This window comes from Rattus rattus, chromosome 9 (assembly GCF_011064425.1).
Source record: "Rattus rattus isolate New Zealand chromosome 9, Rrattus_CSIRO_v1, whole genome shotgun sequence".
Taxonomy (NCBI): domain Eukaryota; kingdom Metazoa; phylum Chordata; class Mammalia; order Rodentia; family Muridae; genus Rattus; species Rattus rattus.
The window spans coordinates 76253500-76269525 of record NC_046162.1 but is presented as its reverse complement, the minus strand read 5'-3'; the positions used below and the strand labels follow the sequence as shown (position 1 = coordinate 76269525).

Sequence of the window (16026 nt, the reverse complement as noted above, 5' to 3'; positions counted from 1 at the left end):
CACACACACACACGAACCTGAGTGTGGTGTATCCTATACTATCCTGGTGGCTATGGGGCTGCTTCCTCAAGGACAACTTCATTTTTAATAAGAGGTAAGTGTCACCTACATAGATAGGGCTGTCATAGAGCAATGTCCGTTCATTTGCATTTCTGCCACAAGGACATAGTCTCAACTGGCCCATCACGCCTAAGACTGTTTTCAAAACATGACAACCCTAGATAATAGATTTGGTCAGGACGGGGCAGATGGTCCTGTCTACTTGGAGGCTGTCCTGTGGCCGATCAGAGACCAGACGCACCGCTCTAATTGGAGAACGGCAAAGCTATCTAGAAGCTTCCTCTTGCTGCAGCAGCGAGAGAGATATGATCACAGCTTCACTTACTAGGATGACCAATTATGACAGTTTTCTCCAGTCTGCAGCAGATTCAGACCCCACAAAATCTTTTGTCTGGAGAAATCCCTTGTCCTGAGCTGCTGGGATGACTGGGTTTCCCGGCTCTACAGAGCGCGGAATGTGGGCATTAGAAACATTGTTTCTGATGATATTCAGAGCACTGAATGTGGGCATTAGAAACGTTGTTTCTGATGATATTTCTGGGGCCCGATGGTCTGGATCCTACCGTCCCTGCTATCACTATGGCTGCTGTGTCTAAGTAAGGGACTCCATAGCAGGCCACCTGGGCAGCCCTTCCATCCACTCCTGTCATCTTATCCACTGTCACTTTAGAAACGACAACATCCACAGAGGGGTTTAAATGAAGGGATTTATACAACAGAAGCTGCTTAGGAAAGGAGGAGGTGGGGGAAGAGGGAGGAAGGGGATGTCTGCAAGCCTTCTTAACATTTTAGCGGCACTGAAAATCTTCAAGAGGTATTCTCGATTCCACCATGGAGAATCTAAGAGGCCAAAGTCAACACTCCATTTTAAAGTCACCGAAGAGCCTTACAAATACACCAGATACAGCACGAGGAAGCTTGGATTGTTTTATGTAAACAAACTGTCCATCCATTTTGCAAACAGAAGAGCTCAAACATCTTTGAGTGTAGTCAAGAAGGGGGAATCAAGGGATGATCAGGAAGGATTTCCAACTACGCAAATGGGGGGCCATAGACGATGGAATTGAGAAGGCTCCAGTTCCCGACGGCTGTGTGTGTCATCATCACAGAGTAGAGGAAAGAGGCCCTTGGGGGCACCACCAACAGAATTAGCTGCTTGGTCATGAAGCCTCTGGATACGTTGATCTCCTACTGCAACCTCGGAAGGGAGTCTTCATGGCTCCTTGCATTTGTGCCAACAGAAGATGGATCGAGCAGTGGGCTCACCTCTGCCTATGCAAACGCACACCTGCGTGTGCTCCAGCGCTGGCTGCTCCTCAGCGCTGACCTCCAAGGGGCCCACAGGACCATCAGGGCGGATCTTGGATCACTCTGGAGTCTTGTGCTGCTTCCAGGCCGGGTGCCATGCACAGAGACTGACCTCTTTCCGGGGAACAGAAGTAAAAAAATCAAGATCTCATTCAACCCGAGTGTAGTTAACTATTCACCCCATATCCTGCTGGAGGGAGGACAGAGCAAACAAGAAGAATCTCTGGGTCCAGAGGCGAGGTGGGCACAGGAGGCAGGGTGAGGCAGGGAAGGGTGCGGAACCCGGACGGGGGCAGAGCGGGGAAGACTGTCCTAGGTAGTGGCAACAGAGGACTTGTTTGCTACCAGACAGTAGATGAGCTGGGCTGGCAAGCCTTCCCCATGTCTTTCTTCATTCAAGTCGAAACAGACTATTCCTTCCCAAATGTCTTCACAGTCTAGAAGTTTCTCTACTCTCCAACATAATGTTCTTCAATTGAATCCAGGGCTCTAGTCTCACAAGAGGCAGCCAGATCTCAGCTGATTCCTGATAGGAGAGCCGGGGCATATTTTCCATGGTTCCACAGAGTTCCGGGTGAGCAGCATATTAGGTGAGCCGGAACAGCCTTTAGTTAGCCTCCTTCTAGGCCTGTGGACCAAAAGACAGCAAGAGTTAGATGCTGACATACACTCCTTCCACAACAGCATGCTCTTCCGACGTCATTCCACAGGATTCTCATTAGTGCTGCCTGAACACAGGTCAGAATTTTAGTCAAGGAGCTGGAGAAAGAGGCTTATGCCTGGCTCTGGGGAACTCCTTGCACACTGGAGCATCCCCAAGAAGCCCGGTACATACATCTTAGTGCCACATGCAGAGCTGACGGATGAGTGTGGCGGGGTCACACCACACAGTTCACACACACACACACACACACACACACACGTACGTACATCCATGTCCCCAGAACGGCGAGCTCTGGTTCTCGGTAAAATGACTACAGCAGACTCCATACACCCAGTCTGTAGAATCACTGACTCAGAACGGACAGGGGTCCCTCAGAGGATGGCACAGAACACGCCCCAGTCTGAGGGCAAACAGGTGAGGGCGGACTCACACTCCTCAAAGAGCCTTCCCTCGCGTCACCATCCACATCGCTGAGCGGAAACGCCTGAGGGGAGTGCCCACGTCAGTGCTGACTTTGCCAGGCCACAGGAGACGGCATTGGCCTATGAAGGGGGCTGCTATATGGTTCTCAGCTTCAGCGGTCATCATGTACCTTGAGGGGAGAGATGCTCAATCCAACAATAAACCAGTCAGAAAAGCACCATCCTTGTAGGCCGTGGCAGAGCCGGAGTGTCTCATGATCAAGGCCTCCTTGGACAAGCAAAAGCCAGGGCATCAACAGAGTGCCCATAGGATTTGGATTCTAGGAGCTCAGCCTTTGGGAAATGTCTTCTAGGCAGGGTGAGGCAGCCACCACAATGCCCAGTGGTAACTGGGATGAGGGGCGCACGGCCTGGGGCTGAGTGGTGAGAAAATACCTCAAGAGGTTTCATGGCGGGATAGCTGAGGAAGGGGACAGTCTCAACTGCAGAATCACAAATTAAAAAAAAAATGAGTTCTTCCAGTGGCCCCCAAGTCAGGTAGGTACATTTCATCCCGCCTGTCTCTCTCTCTCTCTCTCTCTCTCGGCTCTCTCTCTCTCTCTCTCTCTCTCTCTCTCACACACACACACACACACACACACACGCCATCACATTCGGACATAAATCACACCAAGTAACCCCAAAGTTCTCTGCGTTCGTTATACTTTCCTTCTCCCCTCCAGCACCAGCCTTGGGCCTGTCTCCTAGAGCCCCACGAGCTTTTTTTTCCCCTGGGAGACAGGCCCCGCAGCTGGCAAATTAATTGGCAGTGACAGAGCTTCCTTCCTGTTGCTCAGCAACGGGGCGCGCAACTGACAGCAACCGGACTCTGCGCGCAGAGGGACTGCCATGAGGAATTTACAAAACAAAATCCGAAGCAAAACACACAAGGCCCCAGACTATCACCCTCAAAGGGCAGAACTAGACAAGGGGAGGGTGTGGGGGGGACAGGGTGGGGAGGAAGTGGGGCTAGGGCATGAGAAAGTTCTACCCCCGCCCCCGCTGCCCTCACCAAACTGTTCCTACCGCCTTTACCTCTGCCAGCCTGGAGAAAGAGACAGGGAAAGGGACGCGGGGGATTTAGAAAGAAGGCTGGGAGCTGAAAGGTCGCCGGGAATGGCAGCCAAGGTTGATGAAGCTTGCTGTGCAGAAAACTACAGTATCTGCCGGGAATGCTTCTCCCCACGGTACGGCTCCAAGGGCGAAGCGAAGCCACTCTACCAAGGCGGAAGCGTCGCATCCAAGGCCCTCTTCCCTGGCCCTTGCTCTAGACCGACTTTCTATTCGTTGCTACGATGCAGTAGACAAGCTGTACACCGCATGGCCTTGCCTTGGCCCTCATCTCTGGCCTCTTTTATTGATTCGTTGTCCGGTTTTGAGACACCGTCTCCCACTCTGAAGTACAGGCTAGCCTTGAACTTTACACCATCTTCCCGTCTCTGCTTCCTGAGTCTTCCCGGCTTCTGGCCTCTTTTAAAAACTTCCATGCATACGCAGAGTATCCATCTAGTCTATGTACAGGTTGAAGCATTCAGTGGAAAGGAAAAAAGAAAAATGAAGGCATTGAAAGATGCTCTCCCTCGGGTCCCTGTTAACTTTGCATGGCAAAAAGCTGGTGGACAGGGTGATGTCAGCATCCTGAGACAGGAGATGGTCCTGGATGGTCAGGTTCAGCCCTCCACATCATCCCCTATGGTCACAAACAGAGGCAGGGGATGGGGCACAGGGAGGTGTGGGAATGGAGAGGACAGCATGGCTCAGCTAGGGCATCCTGAGGACGGAGCAGTGAAGGCAGGGGATCCTCCCTCAGCACTGTAGGACACTAAAACTGGCCTCAGATTGTGCTGTGTCTGTCCACTCTTCCAGAGAGATCTTTAACCATACAGTCCTGGACCCTGGAGCTTCAAATATGCCAGGCAAGCCTTACACCACTGAGCCAACCTCCGGACTCAAACATCATCCCCAAAGTATCTCCAGGAGAGCACCAGAGTAAGGATACAGGTAACAGGGGAGTCAAATTCACTCCTAGCAGCGGGGCAGGATTTAGCCTTCGAACAGACGAGCCAGCATGGGAGGAGGCTCAGTAAGAAACAGACAGGCAGGGGTTGGGGATTTAGCTCAGTGGTTAGAGCACTTGCCTGGGGCGCAAGGCCTGGGTTGGGGTCCCCAGCTCAAAAAAAAGAAAAGAAAAAAAAAAAAAAAAACAGACAGGCCTCTGAGGGCAACTGAGGCAGGAAGGAGGCTATGAAGCAGCAGGAGGTTAAATGACAGCATTTTGCTGGCTGGGACTTGACCAGGTGGCTTAATCTTGCGGGGGGGGGGGAGGACTTAGTTTTGTCATTTGCAAAATAAAGATAACATCATCTACTTTGCAAAGCTCTCTGGATTAAATGAGATAATACACGGCAGATGACGGCTCCTTGCCATCCTCAATAACTTCTTTCCATTCTCAATAACCTATCCCTCTCTATTTGTTGATAGAACTCTGACTTACTTTTTATTGTTTGTTTGTTTATTTATTTATTTATTTATTTGGACCCCTGTGCAGCGAGGCATAGCAATGTAAGAGCTGACCAGTGAGATGCAAGCAAAACCCTGGGGGTACTTTAGGGCAGGCTGCCCTAAAGGGGCTTGAAGCCAATCCATCTTTACCTTGCTCTGTTTTAATAAGGACAGGATGGATGGTGCTCCAGCAGCCCTATTGGTCTCCTAGAGACGCTCACATCCTCCAATGGTTAAAAGAAGGAAACGGGCTGGGGGCAGGGCTGGATCCTGGCCACTCCAGTGATGCCTGATTGGCAGGGAACGTTTCCTTCATGGTTTCTGTTATGTAAGAGGAAAGTACTTCTCTTCTTAATTCTCTGTCATAGCGTTTTCTAGTAATCACGATAGTGGATTTCTCCACCCATAGACCTGGACCAACAGCTTCATAATCACACGGGAACTGGTTAGAGATGCAAATCTTACAGTCCCACCCTGGAGTGTAGGGATGGAACCCAGGACTTTGCATCGGTGGCACAAGCGTTCTGCGTACCAAGCCGCACCGTGGCCCGTGCAGGGCACATTTTAACTAACCCTCCAGTGATCCAACATGCTCCCCAGTGTGAGAACTGTGCTCCACCGGTGACAGGCTTCACTCTCCTATGCACTCTGCGATTCAGTGGTGTTCCTGGGCTCTGTAATAAGCACCCACATCCCAGAGGGACGTTAGGAAGCGTCTCAGACACTGTCATCTGAATCGAGCAGAGGGTGGGGACAGTAGCACTGGATACAGCTGACAGACGTTCCCATGGTTCTTCAGCTTCCTTTCCTTTGCTTGTTCAATTGTATTTTGAAAGATGTATTCATTCTCTCTGTCTCTCTCTGTCTCTGTCTCTCTCTGTCTCTCTCTCCCTCCCTCCCTCCCTCCCTCCCCCCTTTCTGTGTGTGTGTGTGTGTGTGTGTGTGTGTGTGTGTGTGTGTGTAGCACATATAGTGCCCTTGAAAGCCAGAAGAGTGTGCTTGATCCCCTGGAGTTAAGGGGCAACGTAAGTTACCTAATGTGTGTGGTGGGAATTTCATTCGGGACATAAGAGTAGCATGTGTTCTTAAACGCTGAACCATGTATCTAACTCCTTTATTAAAAAGAAGGAAGAGGAGGAAAAGAAGAACTAAAAGATGTAGAAGCGGAGGAGCAGGGGGAGGAGGAGGAAGAGGAGGAGGAGGAGGAAGAAGAGGAGAAGGAGGAAGAGGAGGAGGAAGAGGCGAAGGGGGAGGAAGAGGAGGAGGAGGAGGAGGAAGAGGAGGAGGAGGAGGAGAAACAAAACCCAAGTCCTTGGCTGGAGCAGCACATGTTTATGGAGGTCAGAGGACTACCCCAGCCTCAGTCCAGGCCTTCCACCTAGTTGGAGGCAGGCTCTCCTGGTTTTTGTCCCTGTGTATGCCACACTAGCCGGCTTACAAGCGTTCAGGGGATTTCCTGTTTCCACCACTCACTTTGCAGTGGGAACATTGGGATGGCAGATGCACACTTCACAGACCCATGCCCAGCTTTATTGGGTTTGGAGATTAGAACTCAAGTCCTCGTGCTTCTGTTGCAAGTGTTTAACCCAGGGGAGCCACCTCCCTCCCCAGCCCTCGGTTCTTTCTTGACCCTAGATACACATTGAAGTCCCCTGGGAAACTTCTCAAACTTCCGATGGCCAGGGCTTGCCAAGCCTCATAAAGTCAATATGGATGGGGGAGGAACCTACAGAGCCCAAGCTGCCCGGGTGGACCCAGTGTGTGCCTTGCTCAGCACCTCTGCAGCTGGCACGGGCCCTGGGGGACCTGCTTCAGGCTTCACAGAGGTGCTGAGTGGGGCTGATGGGGAACACACACGCAGGTGCTCCCGAGGCAAAGCTGTACCGAGAGGGTTGGGCAGCCTTTGAGCAGCTTGAGAGCAGGTATTCCTGTGGACAGATAGGGTGGCATTCCTGGCAGCTGGGTCAGCCCATTTCCCCTAAGGACACCCTTTTGGTCTCTCCCATGAATAACTGCTCAAAGCTCCAGCTTCTGTGAATACAGAGTCCCAGTAAGAGCCACGCAGGCAAACTTAGAGGCAGGAGGTGAGTTCCTTTCCAGTGGCTAGCCTTGAACCGGAGACATGAACCCAAGCAGGCAGAGGAGAAGCTGGACCATGAGTCTATGAACGACTGGAACAAGCGAGAGGGAGTCAAGGAGACAGTTGGATAAGCCGATGTTCTGACCCCTGAAACGGAAGGATTCAGTCCAAAGGTGTGTGTGTCTCCTGCAGAGACATCCACGCCGTTCATCGCTTCATTCCCAATCATGGAACGCTGAGCCAGCTTTTATTTTTAAATTTAATATACTTTTTAATTAAAATGTAATTAATCATTTCCTCTTTGCCTTTCCTTCCTCCAACCCTTCCCATGTTCTCCCCACTTCTACTTCCCTTTTAAAATTATTTTACACACACACACACACACACACACACACACAGAGAGAGAGAGAGAGAGAGAGAGAGAGAGAGAGAGAGAGAGAAACAGAGACAGAGACAGAGAGACAGATTGGCAGAGTCAGAGGCAGCCATCTTTGTTGTGTGTATACTTTTTCAGGGCTGACCACTTCATACTGAATAACCAGTTAGGAGACTTGTCCCTGGGAGAGACTCATTCTCCCTCTCTCAGGAATCATAATCTGCCTGTACCCTGGGGTGGGACACTGAGGTTTCCCTTCTATCTACAGAGAAGTACAGTTCTCACTCCCCACCAAAGCATCTCCTCTTGACTGTAAATGTATCCAGAAATCCACAGCTGGGTACGGTTCAGAGATCAACAGGCTCATGGGAAGCCTGGCCCCCAAGCACACAGATCAACCCGATCCCTGCATCGAAGGCTCAGGAACCGTCCTGTAAGAATGGGTGAAAAGACCACAGGAGTCAGAGGACGTGGAGGTCTGCTGTGAGGTTGTATCTCCTAGGAACGGTGCACAAATAGGACGCGGGCACGGACACCATCAGTAGACATGTTAGCTTGGAAGGCCAACCTTTTATTTCACTTGGCTCGAGTCAGAATCATGAAGTCCAGGATGCCAGGGGAAGTGTAGGGTGTGGGGAAGGGAAGAAGAAGAAAGGAAGGAGGTGGAAGAGAAGAGGAAGTAAGGAGAAGAAGGAAAAGGAAGAGAGGAGGAAGACAGGCATGAGCAGGAGCTGGCTGGAATGGTGCACACCTTTAATACCAGCACTCTGGAGGTGGAGGCAGGAGGATCGGTGAGTTAAGAGTCTAGCCTGGTCTACATAGAGAGTTCTAGGCCAGTCAGGTAGACAGAGTGAGACCCTGTCTCAAAAAAACAAAAACAAACAAAAGAACAGGAGGAGGGAGGGAGGGAGGTTGGGAGGAGGGAGGGAGGTTGGGAGGGAGGGAAGGGAGGAGGGAGGGTGGGAGGGGAGGAGGAGGGAGAGGGAGGGGGATTGGAGGGAGGGGAGGAGGAGGGAGGGAGGGAGGGAGGAGGAAGGAAACAGCAGCTAACATTTCTGCTAGTCTCAAGTGTACCCACCATATCAGGCAGGACTGGAATGGATGACTTCCCTATTTCCTGCCTAACCTAGTAGGAAACTAGGCCCCACCTAGTAGTCCAGGTGGGGAAGGGACGAGGTATAAACTCATAAAGTCCACAGAGAAAGCCAGGGTTTCTCCAGGAGGCTGCAGCGCACAGGACTTGCCTCTGCCTACCTACGCTGTCCTTTGCTGAGGGTCCCACCTTCTACCATGTGGCTCTCTTACAGCTGCGTGGGATAAGGAGGAAGAAACACAGCTGCTCTGGTCCGGCAGAACCCAAGAGGCCAGGGGTTAGAGTCCAGGTCCCAGCCCAAGCCTATCCCAGACCCTGGCTGTTCCTAGGAACTTCTAACAGGTAACTCTGTGCAACAGGGAACTCTCGGGGTCAAGGACTTCGCTGCTCCCCAACACTGTCTCTCCATGCCCCTACTCTCACTCCATTCCATCCAGAATACCTCTCCCATTCGACGAGGATTGGAGGATCCCTCCTGTCTGTGCAAATGTCCTAACTCCTGCAAACACATTTTTTAAAAAAAGCCTGAGAAAGCTTCCAGATGTGCTGTTTGTATTGTGGTGTTTCTCTGCTCTGGTCTCCGGAGACCGATTCATGATACGCAGCATCCTGAAAGAGCATCAGGCCACCAGGCTCTTCCTGAGGGAGCAGGAAAGGAGCCCTCCATCAGGGCCATGGCACCGTCAGGTCACCCATTACCACAGAGGAACACAGTCTGCTGATGGCCATCCCAACCAGCTTCTTCCATTATCCTGGGGGAGACTTGTATCTCTGAGGTCAGGCCAAAGCCAGCAGAGAAGCTAAATCCCAGAGAGTCACGGAGGGTAAGCTTGCAAGGTTTTACCCTGACTGAGCACCCACCTCACCTCTCCACTACAGTTGCATCGAGTGTGTTTGGGACATAGAGGCAGGGACAGAACTAAAGGAGGGTAACCCTCGTCTTCAAGACGCAACCTGACCAGCGAAAGGAAATCTTAGGAGCTGAGCCAACCTGAAGAGGAAGTGGAATTGGTAACTTGTCAAAGCCCCTTTTGGGGCTCCTGGCCTCTGGCCTACAGAATGATAATTGCCACGGGGCCGCTTATGCACACACAACCACACATGTACCCTTCCTGACACGCACACACCTGAGGGCCCAGGATTCTTTGCACAAGGTGACGCCTGCTCCCTTTGATGCTGCCGGATGTGCTCCCATTGGGTGAGGAACCAGACCTCAATAAAACCCCCGGCGCTATCAGAGGCGGCTAGTTTGTGATCGCACCCGGCCTGTTATCTCAGGACCGGGTGTGGCTGCTTTGCGGTTCACCGCTGGAAAGCATTAACTTGTAGGTAGATCAAAGACCCTTCCGAACCTGCCGACCCGGGTCCCTTATTGATCCCCCCAGTGGACTGTTCCTAAAGATGGACTCCGGAGATAATAAGACCCCCACACCCAGACTCTCGGAGTGTCTTCATCTACTGTGTCTCTCACTGGGACGGGATCGCTGTGTTCTCTGTTTATCCAGGTCTGTCAGCTGTTAACTGCTAGCTGTAGACAAGCAGGGGCAGCCAGGTCATCTTTCTCTTGAGAGTGCCAAGATTATTGTCTGCAGTGAAAAGGATGGGTGGGTGGATGGGTCAGTGGATGAGTGGGCACATGGGTGGGTGATGAATGATGGATGGGTGGGTGGATGGATGGATGGATAGGATGGATGGATGGATGAATGGGTGGATGGATGGATGAATGGATGGGTGGATGGATGGGTGGGTGGATGGATGGGTGGATGGATGGATGGATGGGAATGGATGGATGGATGGATGGATGGATGGGTGGGTGGGTGGATCGGTGTAGGTAGATGGATGGATGGATGGATAGATGGATGGGTGGATGGATGGATGGACAGATGAGTGTGGCTAAGTAGATGATAGATAAATGGGTGGCTGGGTAAGTGGGTGGGTGGTAGGTAGTTGAATAGATGGATAGATGGGTGAATGGATAGATGAGTGGATAGCCAGGTAATTGGTGGATGGGTTGATGGATAGGTAGGTGGATGAGAGGACAGATAGATGGGTGGATGGATAGGTGATCATGGATGGATAGATGATTGTGAATGGTTATGTGGGTGGATGGGCAGATGATGGGTAAATAGTGAATACATGGATGATCATGTACACGATGGGTGGATGGACAGATGGACAGTGAGTGGGCGGGTAGGCAGATGAGCAGATGATGCGCAGTGGACGTGCGAATGCGCTAACCAGGTTACCAGCAACACGAAGGAGCTATCCTACAAGTATGGAAAGGACTCGGAGCGTGGTCGCTTTCCTCCTGGTAGGAAAACCCTTTAGGCGTAGATCTCACTAGAGACACCTGAGCGTAATCACTCAGATCCAGACTCAAGTCCTGGAGGGGTCGCTTGCAGGATCTGGATCCTGAACAGCTTAGTCTCTCTTTATCACATCCCTAAGCAAAGGAGACCAGGGGCAGCCACTGCGTGAGGACTGAGGCCCTTCACTCTCTCCTGAGGGACAGTCTATTTCTAAATGACTCCGTGCAAATCCAAGGATGGACATGGAGCCCCTTTCACCGTCCTTTCTGTTCTCAGATCGTGCCTGCGCTACGGGTAAATGAATCAGATCTGTCCTACACCGATCTTTTTCTTCCTTCTTGTCTTTAATTGCTACACTTGCTGTTAGCATGCAGACCACGCTCCGATGTCCTGCTTTCGTGTGCCCTTGGCCATTCCCAAAAAAGTGCAAATGACAAAGCTCAGCTACGATAGAAACCATTTTTCTAAATCAGCTAAGGCATACCCAACACCCAACCTGAACTTTACCAACCATCGAAATGCACAGGGTTTCCCTTTGTTTGCTTCTTTTTGTTTTCGTTTTTGCTTTTGTTTTTGTTTTTCCTTTTGCCACGCTGGGGATCAAACCAAGGACTCCTGCATGCTAAGTAGGCACTCCAGCCCCTTCCGGTTGGACACCCTGCCCTTGCACCTTGCTTCTGTCTCCAGTGGCCCCCTCCCACACTAGAAAACCCGCAGCCTTCAGAGCTAGGGTGAGCCAACCCGAATGGAAACTGTCCCCACAAGGCTCTGCTGCTCTGTCTCGTTTCCAGCCCCACATGGCCTTGTGGCATCCAAGCCCTGATGACAAGAGAAGTTGGGCCTCTGCGTTCTTTGTTCACGATGGGGCCACTTCTCCCCTAGACTGCAGCTGGGCTCTCAGAGGCAAGGCCAGGCAGGAGTTCACAGAACAGGCCACCCACACTGCACATCAGGGCTGCTGGACTGTCCCCAGGGCCAGAGCCACGCTGGCTCCTAGCCCTGACTCGGAAGACTCCACCATATGGCTTCCCTGGGGATGAAGAAGACAGGAAAGAGAGTAATTCAAGGGTGAGAAACAGCCATGCTACTTCTGGGTGCTTGAGACCCTACGGAGCAGAGGACACATGGGTGGTTACCCTTGTCCCCAGCATGCCTGAGCGAGAGAGGAGGGCATCAAATAAACAGAAGGAGTGGCGGTCTACAGCGCCATGGCGGATGAGATAGGACTCCCCCCCCCCCTGACTCTTCCTCCTCTCCAGCCTCCAGATGTCACCCAGGGCGGAATCTGAATGTTAAACTCGTGACGCTTGGGTGACACTGCAGTCCTCCAAGGAAAGATCAAACTGGGTTTTCACCCTTGTGGTCTGACGAAACAGAGAAAAACAGAACCTCTCCCTTCCCTTCTCTCTCCTTTGCTCCCCCCCCCCTCCTCAGAGCCTCCCCTTAAAAGTCCAGGCAGGGAGACAGGGAAAGAGGGCAAGGGACAAAATAGCCACAGCTCTGGCTTCTCTCTCCTCTCAGAATTATCTGGGTTCTCCTGCAGCTTCCCCCCTTCTCGGGTCCCTGTGGGGCAGGACTGTGGTGGGCAGGTTCGGTGAGGCACGAGGGAGGGAGGGAGGGAGGGGAGGAGGAGGAGGAGGAGGAGGAGGAGGAGGAGGAGGAGGAGGAAGAGGAGGAGGAGGAGGAGGAGGAGGAGGAGGAGGAGGAGGAGGAGGAGGAGGAGGAGGAGGAGGAGGAGGAGAGGGCTGAAGAGACATGATCTGGCAGTGCTGCCAAGAACAGAGCCCAGATGCCAAGTCTGGAAAGCAGTCTTCCCAGGTTGCCTGGCACGCCAGGACTTGTTGGCAACCAGAGCCCTGGCTGGCAGAAGAGGGTGGACAGGGGAACCAGAATTCAAAGGGGCAGCTGAAGGAGGGACCGAAGGAGGGAGGCCCAGGAGGGAGGAGGGGGGAGGTTTCCGTGAATCACATAAATTAGAGACAGAAAGGACGTCGGGCTACCTTCATTTCCTTCCTCTCCTAATAGGAATTATCTCATTAGCCCCGAGCTTCCTAGAGGGGAACTTTAAATGACTCCTGTAATGGGAATCTCAATCTGGGGCAGCCCCCTCCAATGAATCTCACTCCTAGGAGAGCTGGGAATGCTCTTAAAGGGACAGCATGCGTGTACACACACACACACACACACACACACACAAAGACACACACACAAAGGTGTACTTAAAAGAATAGGTCTTATACATGTATACATGCCAGGATACACCCTGCACCCTCCATGCCCACTGTGGGAATTTACAGTGTGAACACGGTCACGGATATGGTGCTAAACTTGACAAGTTCTAGCTACCCCTGTAAAACGAAGCAAGGCAGTCAATGTTCTGACCCCTGGAACTTCCAAGTAGTATCTTACGTGGAAGGCTAAGTTGAGTGGAAGGTTTCGAGATGTGCTTAACCTGGAGTATGGACCTAGGCCCCAGATGGGATCTTAAGTGTCCTTGTAGGAGTGAGGCAGAGAAGGTTTGACCCTGGAGAGAGACAGAGTGACCAGAAAAACAGAAGATTGGGTGGTGTAAATGCTAACCATCACCAGATGCTACAGACAGTTCTCCCTCCATCTTCCGTGAGAGAGCAGCGCTGTCTTCAACAGGCAACTTGGTCTTAGCTTTCAAGGCCCTACTCCCTGAGACGCTTCATCTCCCCCTACCCAACCCTGCTCTCCCTCAGCACCCTCGCCGTGCGGAGGGACACAACCCAGGGTCTTCTTCATGCAATCCGAAGTCTACCACTGAGCCACACCCCTAGTCCCAGAGGTCTCATTTCAGACCGATGACCTCCTTGATTTTAAGAGATGCATTGTTTTAAATGACCCAGTGTATGTGGGATGTGCTACATCAGCCCAGGAAATTAACACAGTTAAGAAAAAGTCCTCCACACAAGGACTTGTGTGCACAGCCTTATCCCACAGCGAGAGAAATGCGTGCACGTCAGAAGCATCGGAGTACAACAACAATAGCGCCGTGACAGTCCTACAGTGAAATACTAACCACAAGAATCTTACGCGACCACTGACAAAAGCTGGGCATGGTAAGAGCAGGGCATGGTCTTAATAAAGCTGCTTCTGCTACTGTGTGTCAAAAACTTGTCTCAAGGGTGGTGCCTGACTTCCCTCTGCATCCAGATGCTCCTGTCCAGCCTTTGCCTCCATCCCTCTGCATCTTGTTTCTTTGCCCCCCCTCTAAGGACTGGCCATTGGAGGTGAGAGTCACTCAAAATTCAGGATGAGCTCATCTCAAGATCCTTAACTGTCTGCATCAGCACAAACTCCTTTCCCAAGTAGGATCATGTCTGAGGTCCAAGGCAGATGTGGGTTTTGAGAATACATTGTTATGTTTGGGGGAGGGGTGGGTGCACACATGGGAGAGGTCAGAGAGCAGCTTGCAGGAGCTGGTTCTCTCTTCCCACCGTGTGGGCTCTAGGCACAGACCTCAGATAAGCAGGCCTCGAGCCAAGTACCTTCACCCACTGAACTGTTGGCCTCCACTTTGGGGTTTGCATGGGGGGCAGTGCTCAAATACTATAGCTGGCTTACAGCTCTGATCTCCATCCAGCTCCCTGGTGAGTTTTCTAGTTTTAATGCTGGGGATAGAACCCAGGGCCTTGCGCATGCTGGCAGGTACTCTAGCACTAAGCTACACAACCAAAGCCCCCCCTCCTCCGCCCCCATTTTCCTCATCCAACCGCAGTTGCCAACCTGAGTGTGTAGCTTCAGGAATGGCAAAACTTCCCCCATCATCAAACTGCTCAAGTGGAGGGAACCTCTCAGGGAAGACTTTAAGAATGCTGTGATCTGGCTGGGAGATGCAAATGGCCAAAACCTGATTTTATGAGAGCAAGGACCGTAGCCAAGCTACCCCAAACAAAGTGAACTCTACTGTGATGCGTGTTTCTTACAAGGGGTGCTCCCTACAAGGGGTCCTCTCTACAAGGGGTCCTCCCTACAAGGAGTGCTCCCTACAAGGGGTGCTCCCTACAAGGGGTCCTCCCTACAAGGGGTGCTCCCTACAAGGGGTGCTCCCTACAAGGGGTGCTCCCTACAAGGGGTGCTCCCTTCCCTGCCAGCTCTCTCCCTTCAATGGTCGTGGGATCCCTGCATAGTAAAATAAACCAGGAAAAGGGAAATGTTGAGAATCTGACTTTCCCCCTACATCTGATGGTTATTTACGGAGCACTTCCTAGGCATGTAAGGGATAAAATCTGATGCTCCTGGGTGGCTCTGCCTTCCTCGAAGGTGAGAAGGCGACACACTGGGTCAGTTCCCAGGGCAGGAGCAACTCACTCGGAAACAGCACCCCAATAACGGTGCGGCCCAAGAGAGGGACATGGTCACGCTAATCTCCCTGTGAGATCTACAGGGTCTCTTAAGAACCGCTCACGGGTGAGAGTCCTGGGATCTGTTTCTCCCACTGCCCAGCTCCTGAAGAAGGGGAAGAGAGGATCCAATGGCAGACTGGCTGCTCCTGCCTAGGCTCAGACAAATCACACCCACCTGACTTATCAGCTGTGGGAGGTAAAGAAGCCCTTAAGCCCCAGGTGGGTGCCTGTAAAGCCACCCTCCCAGGGAGCCCAGACCTCAGGCCTTGCTAAATTGACTGCTAATCACCATAAGCACCCTGGTTCTGCATCCTCCATCTGGGTGGTCCTTAGCCACTCCCAAGCCTTGTCACAGGCTGGGTGATCTCAGCAGGCCTCACACACACCACACACACACACACACACACACACACACACACACACACACGCACACACACACACACACCGAGCCAATAGGCAGGATGCGTCTTACCATCCCCACTTTACAGATGTGGATGCTCTGCCCGGGAGGAAGTGAGCAAAGCAGTTCAGGGGTAGCTCGTTGCTGGTGGCCACCCAGAAGCACTGGGCCCAGTTCTTGGGCAAAAGGCATCTATGAGCTCTGGAGGGCTTTGCAGTGGTAGCCACAACTACTGGGATAGGTCTCTTCCCTCTGGACCCAGGGCTTCCTTTACGGACCTTACGGAGTAGCCAAAAGTGCCCGCCTGCCAGGCTTCCTCCTCCTGTCTGGCAATATGGTCTTGGAGAGCAAGACCCTGGCAGCGACAAGGCATGGCTCATGCCCAGGCCGGGCCTCCCCTCAA

The 16026-nt window shown here is 52.2% G+C and overlaps 1 long non-coding RNA gene across 1 annotated transcript in view; it reads right to left on the bottom strand.

Annotated features, from left to right (window-relative positions):
* Positions 1-749: 749 nt before the first annotated feature.
* LOC116909719 overlaps positions 750-16026 on the bottom strand; it is a 16993-nt gene continuing 1716 nt past the window's right edge. The window contains exon 2 of the long non-coding RNA XR_004389093.1: positions 750-1996. This is a non-coding gene — a long non-coding RNA (uncharacterized LOC116909719). The remainder of the gene's footprint in view (positions 1997-16026) is intronic.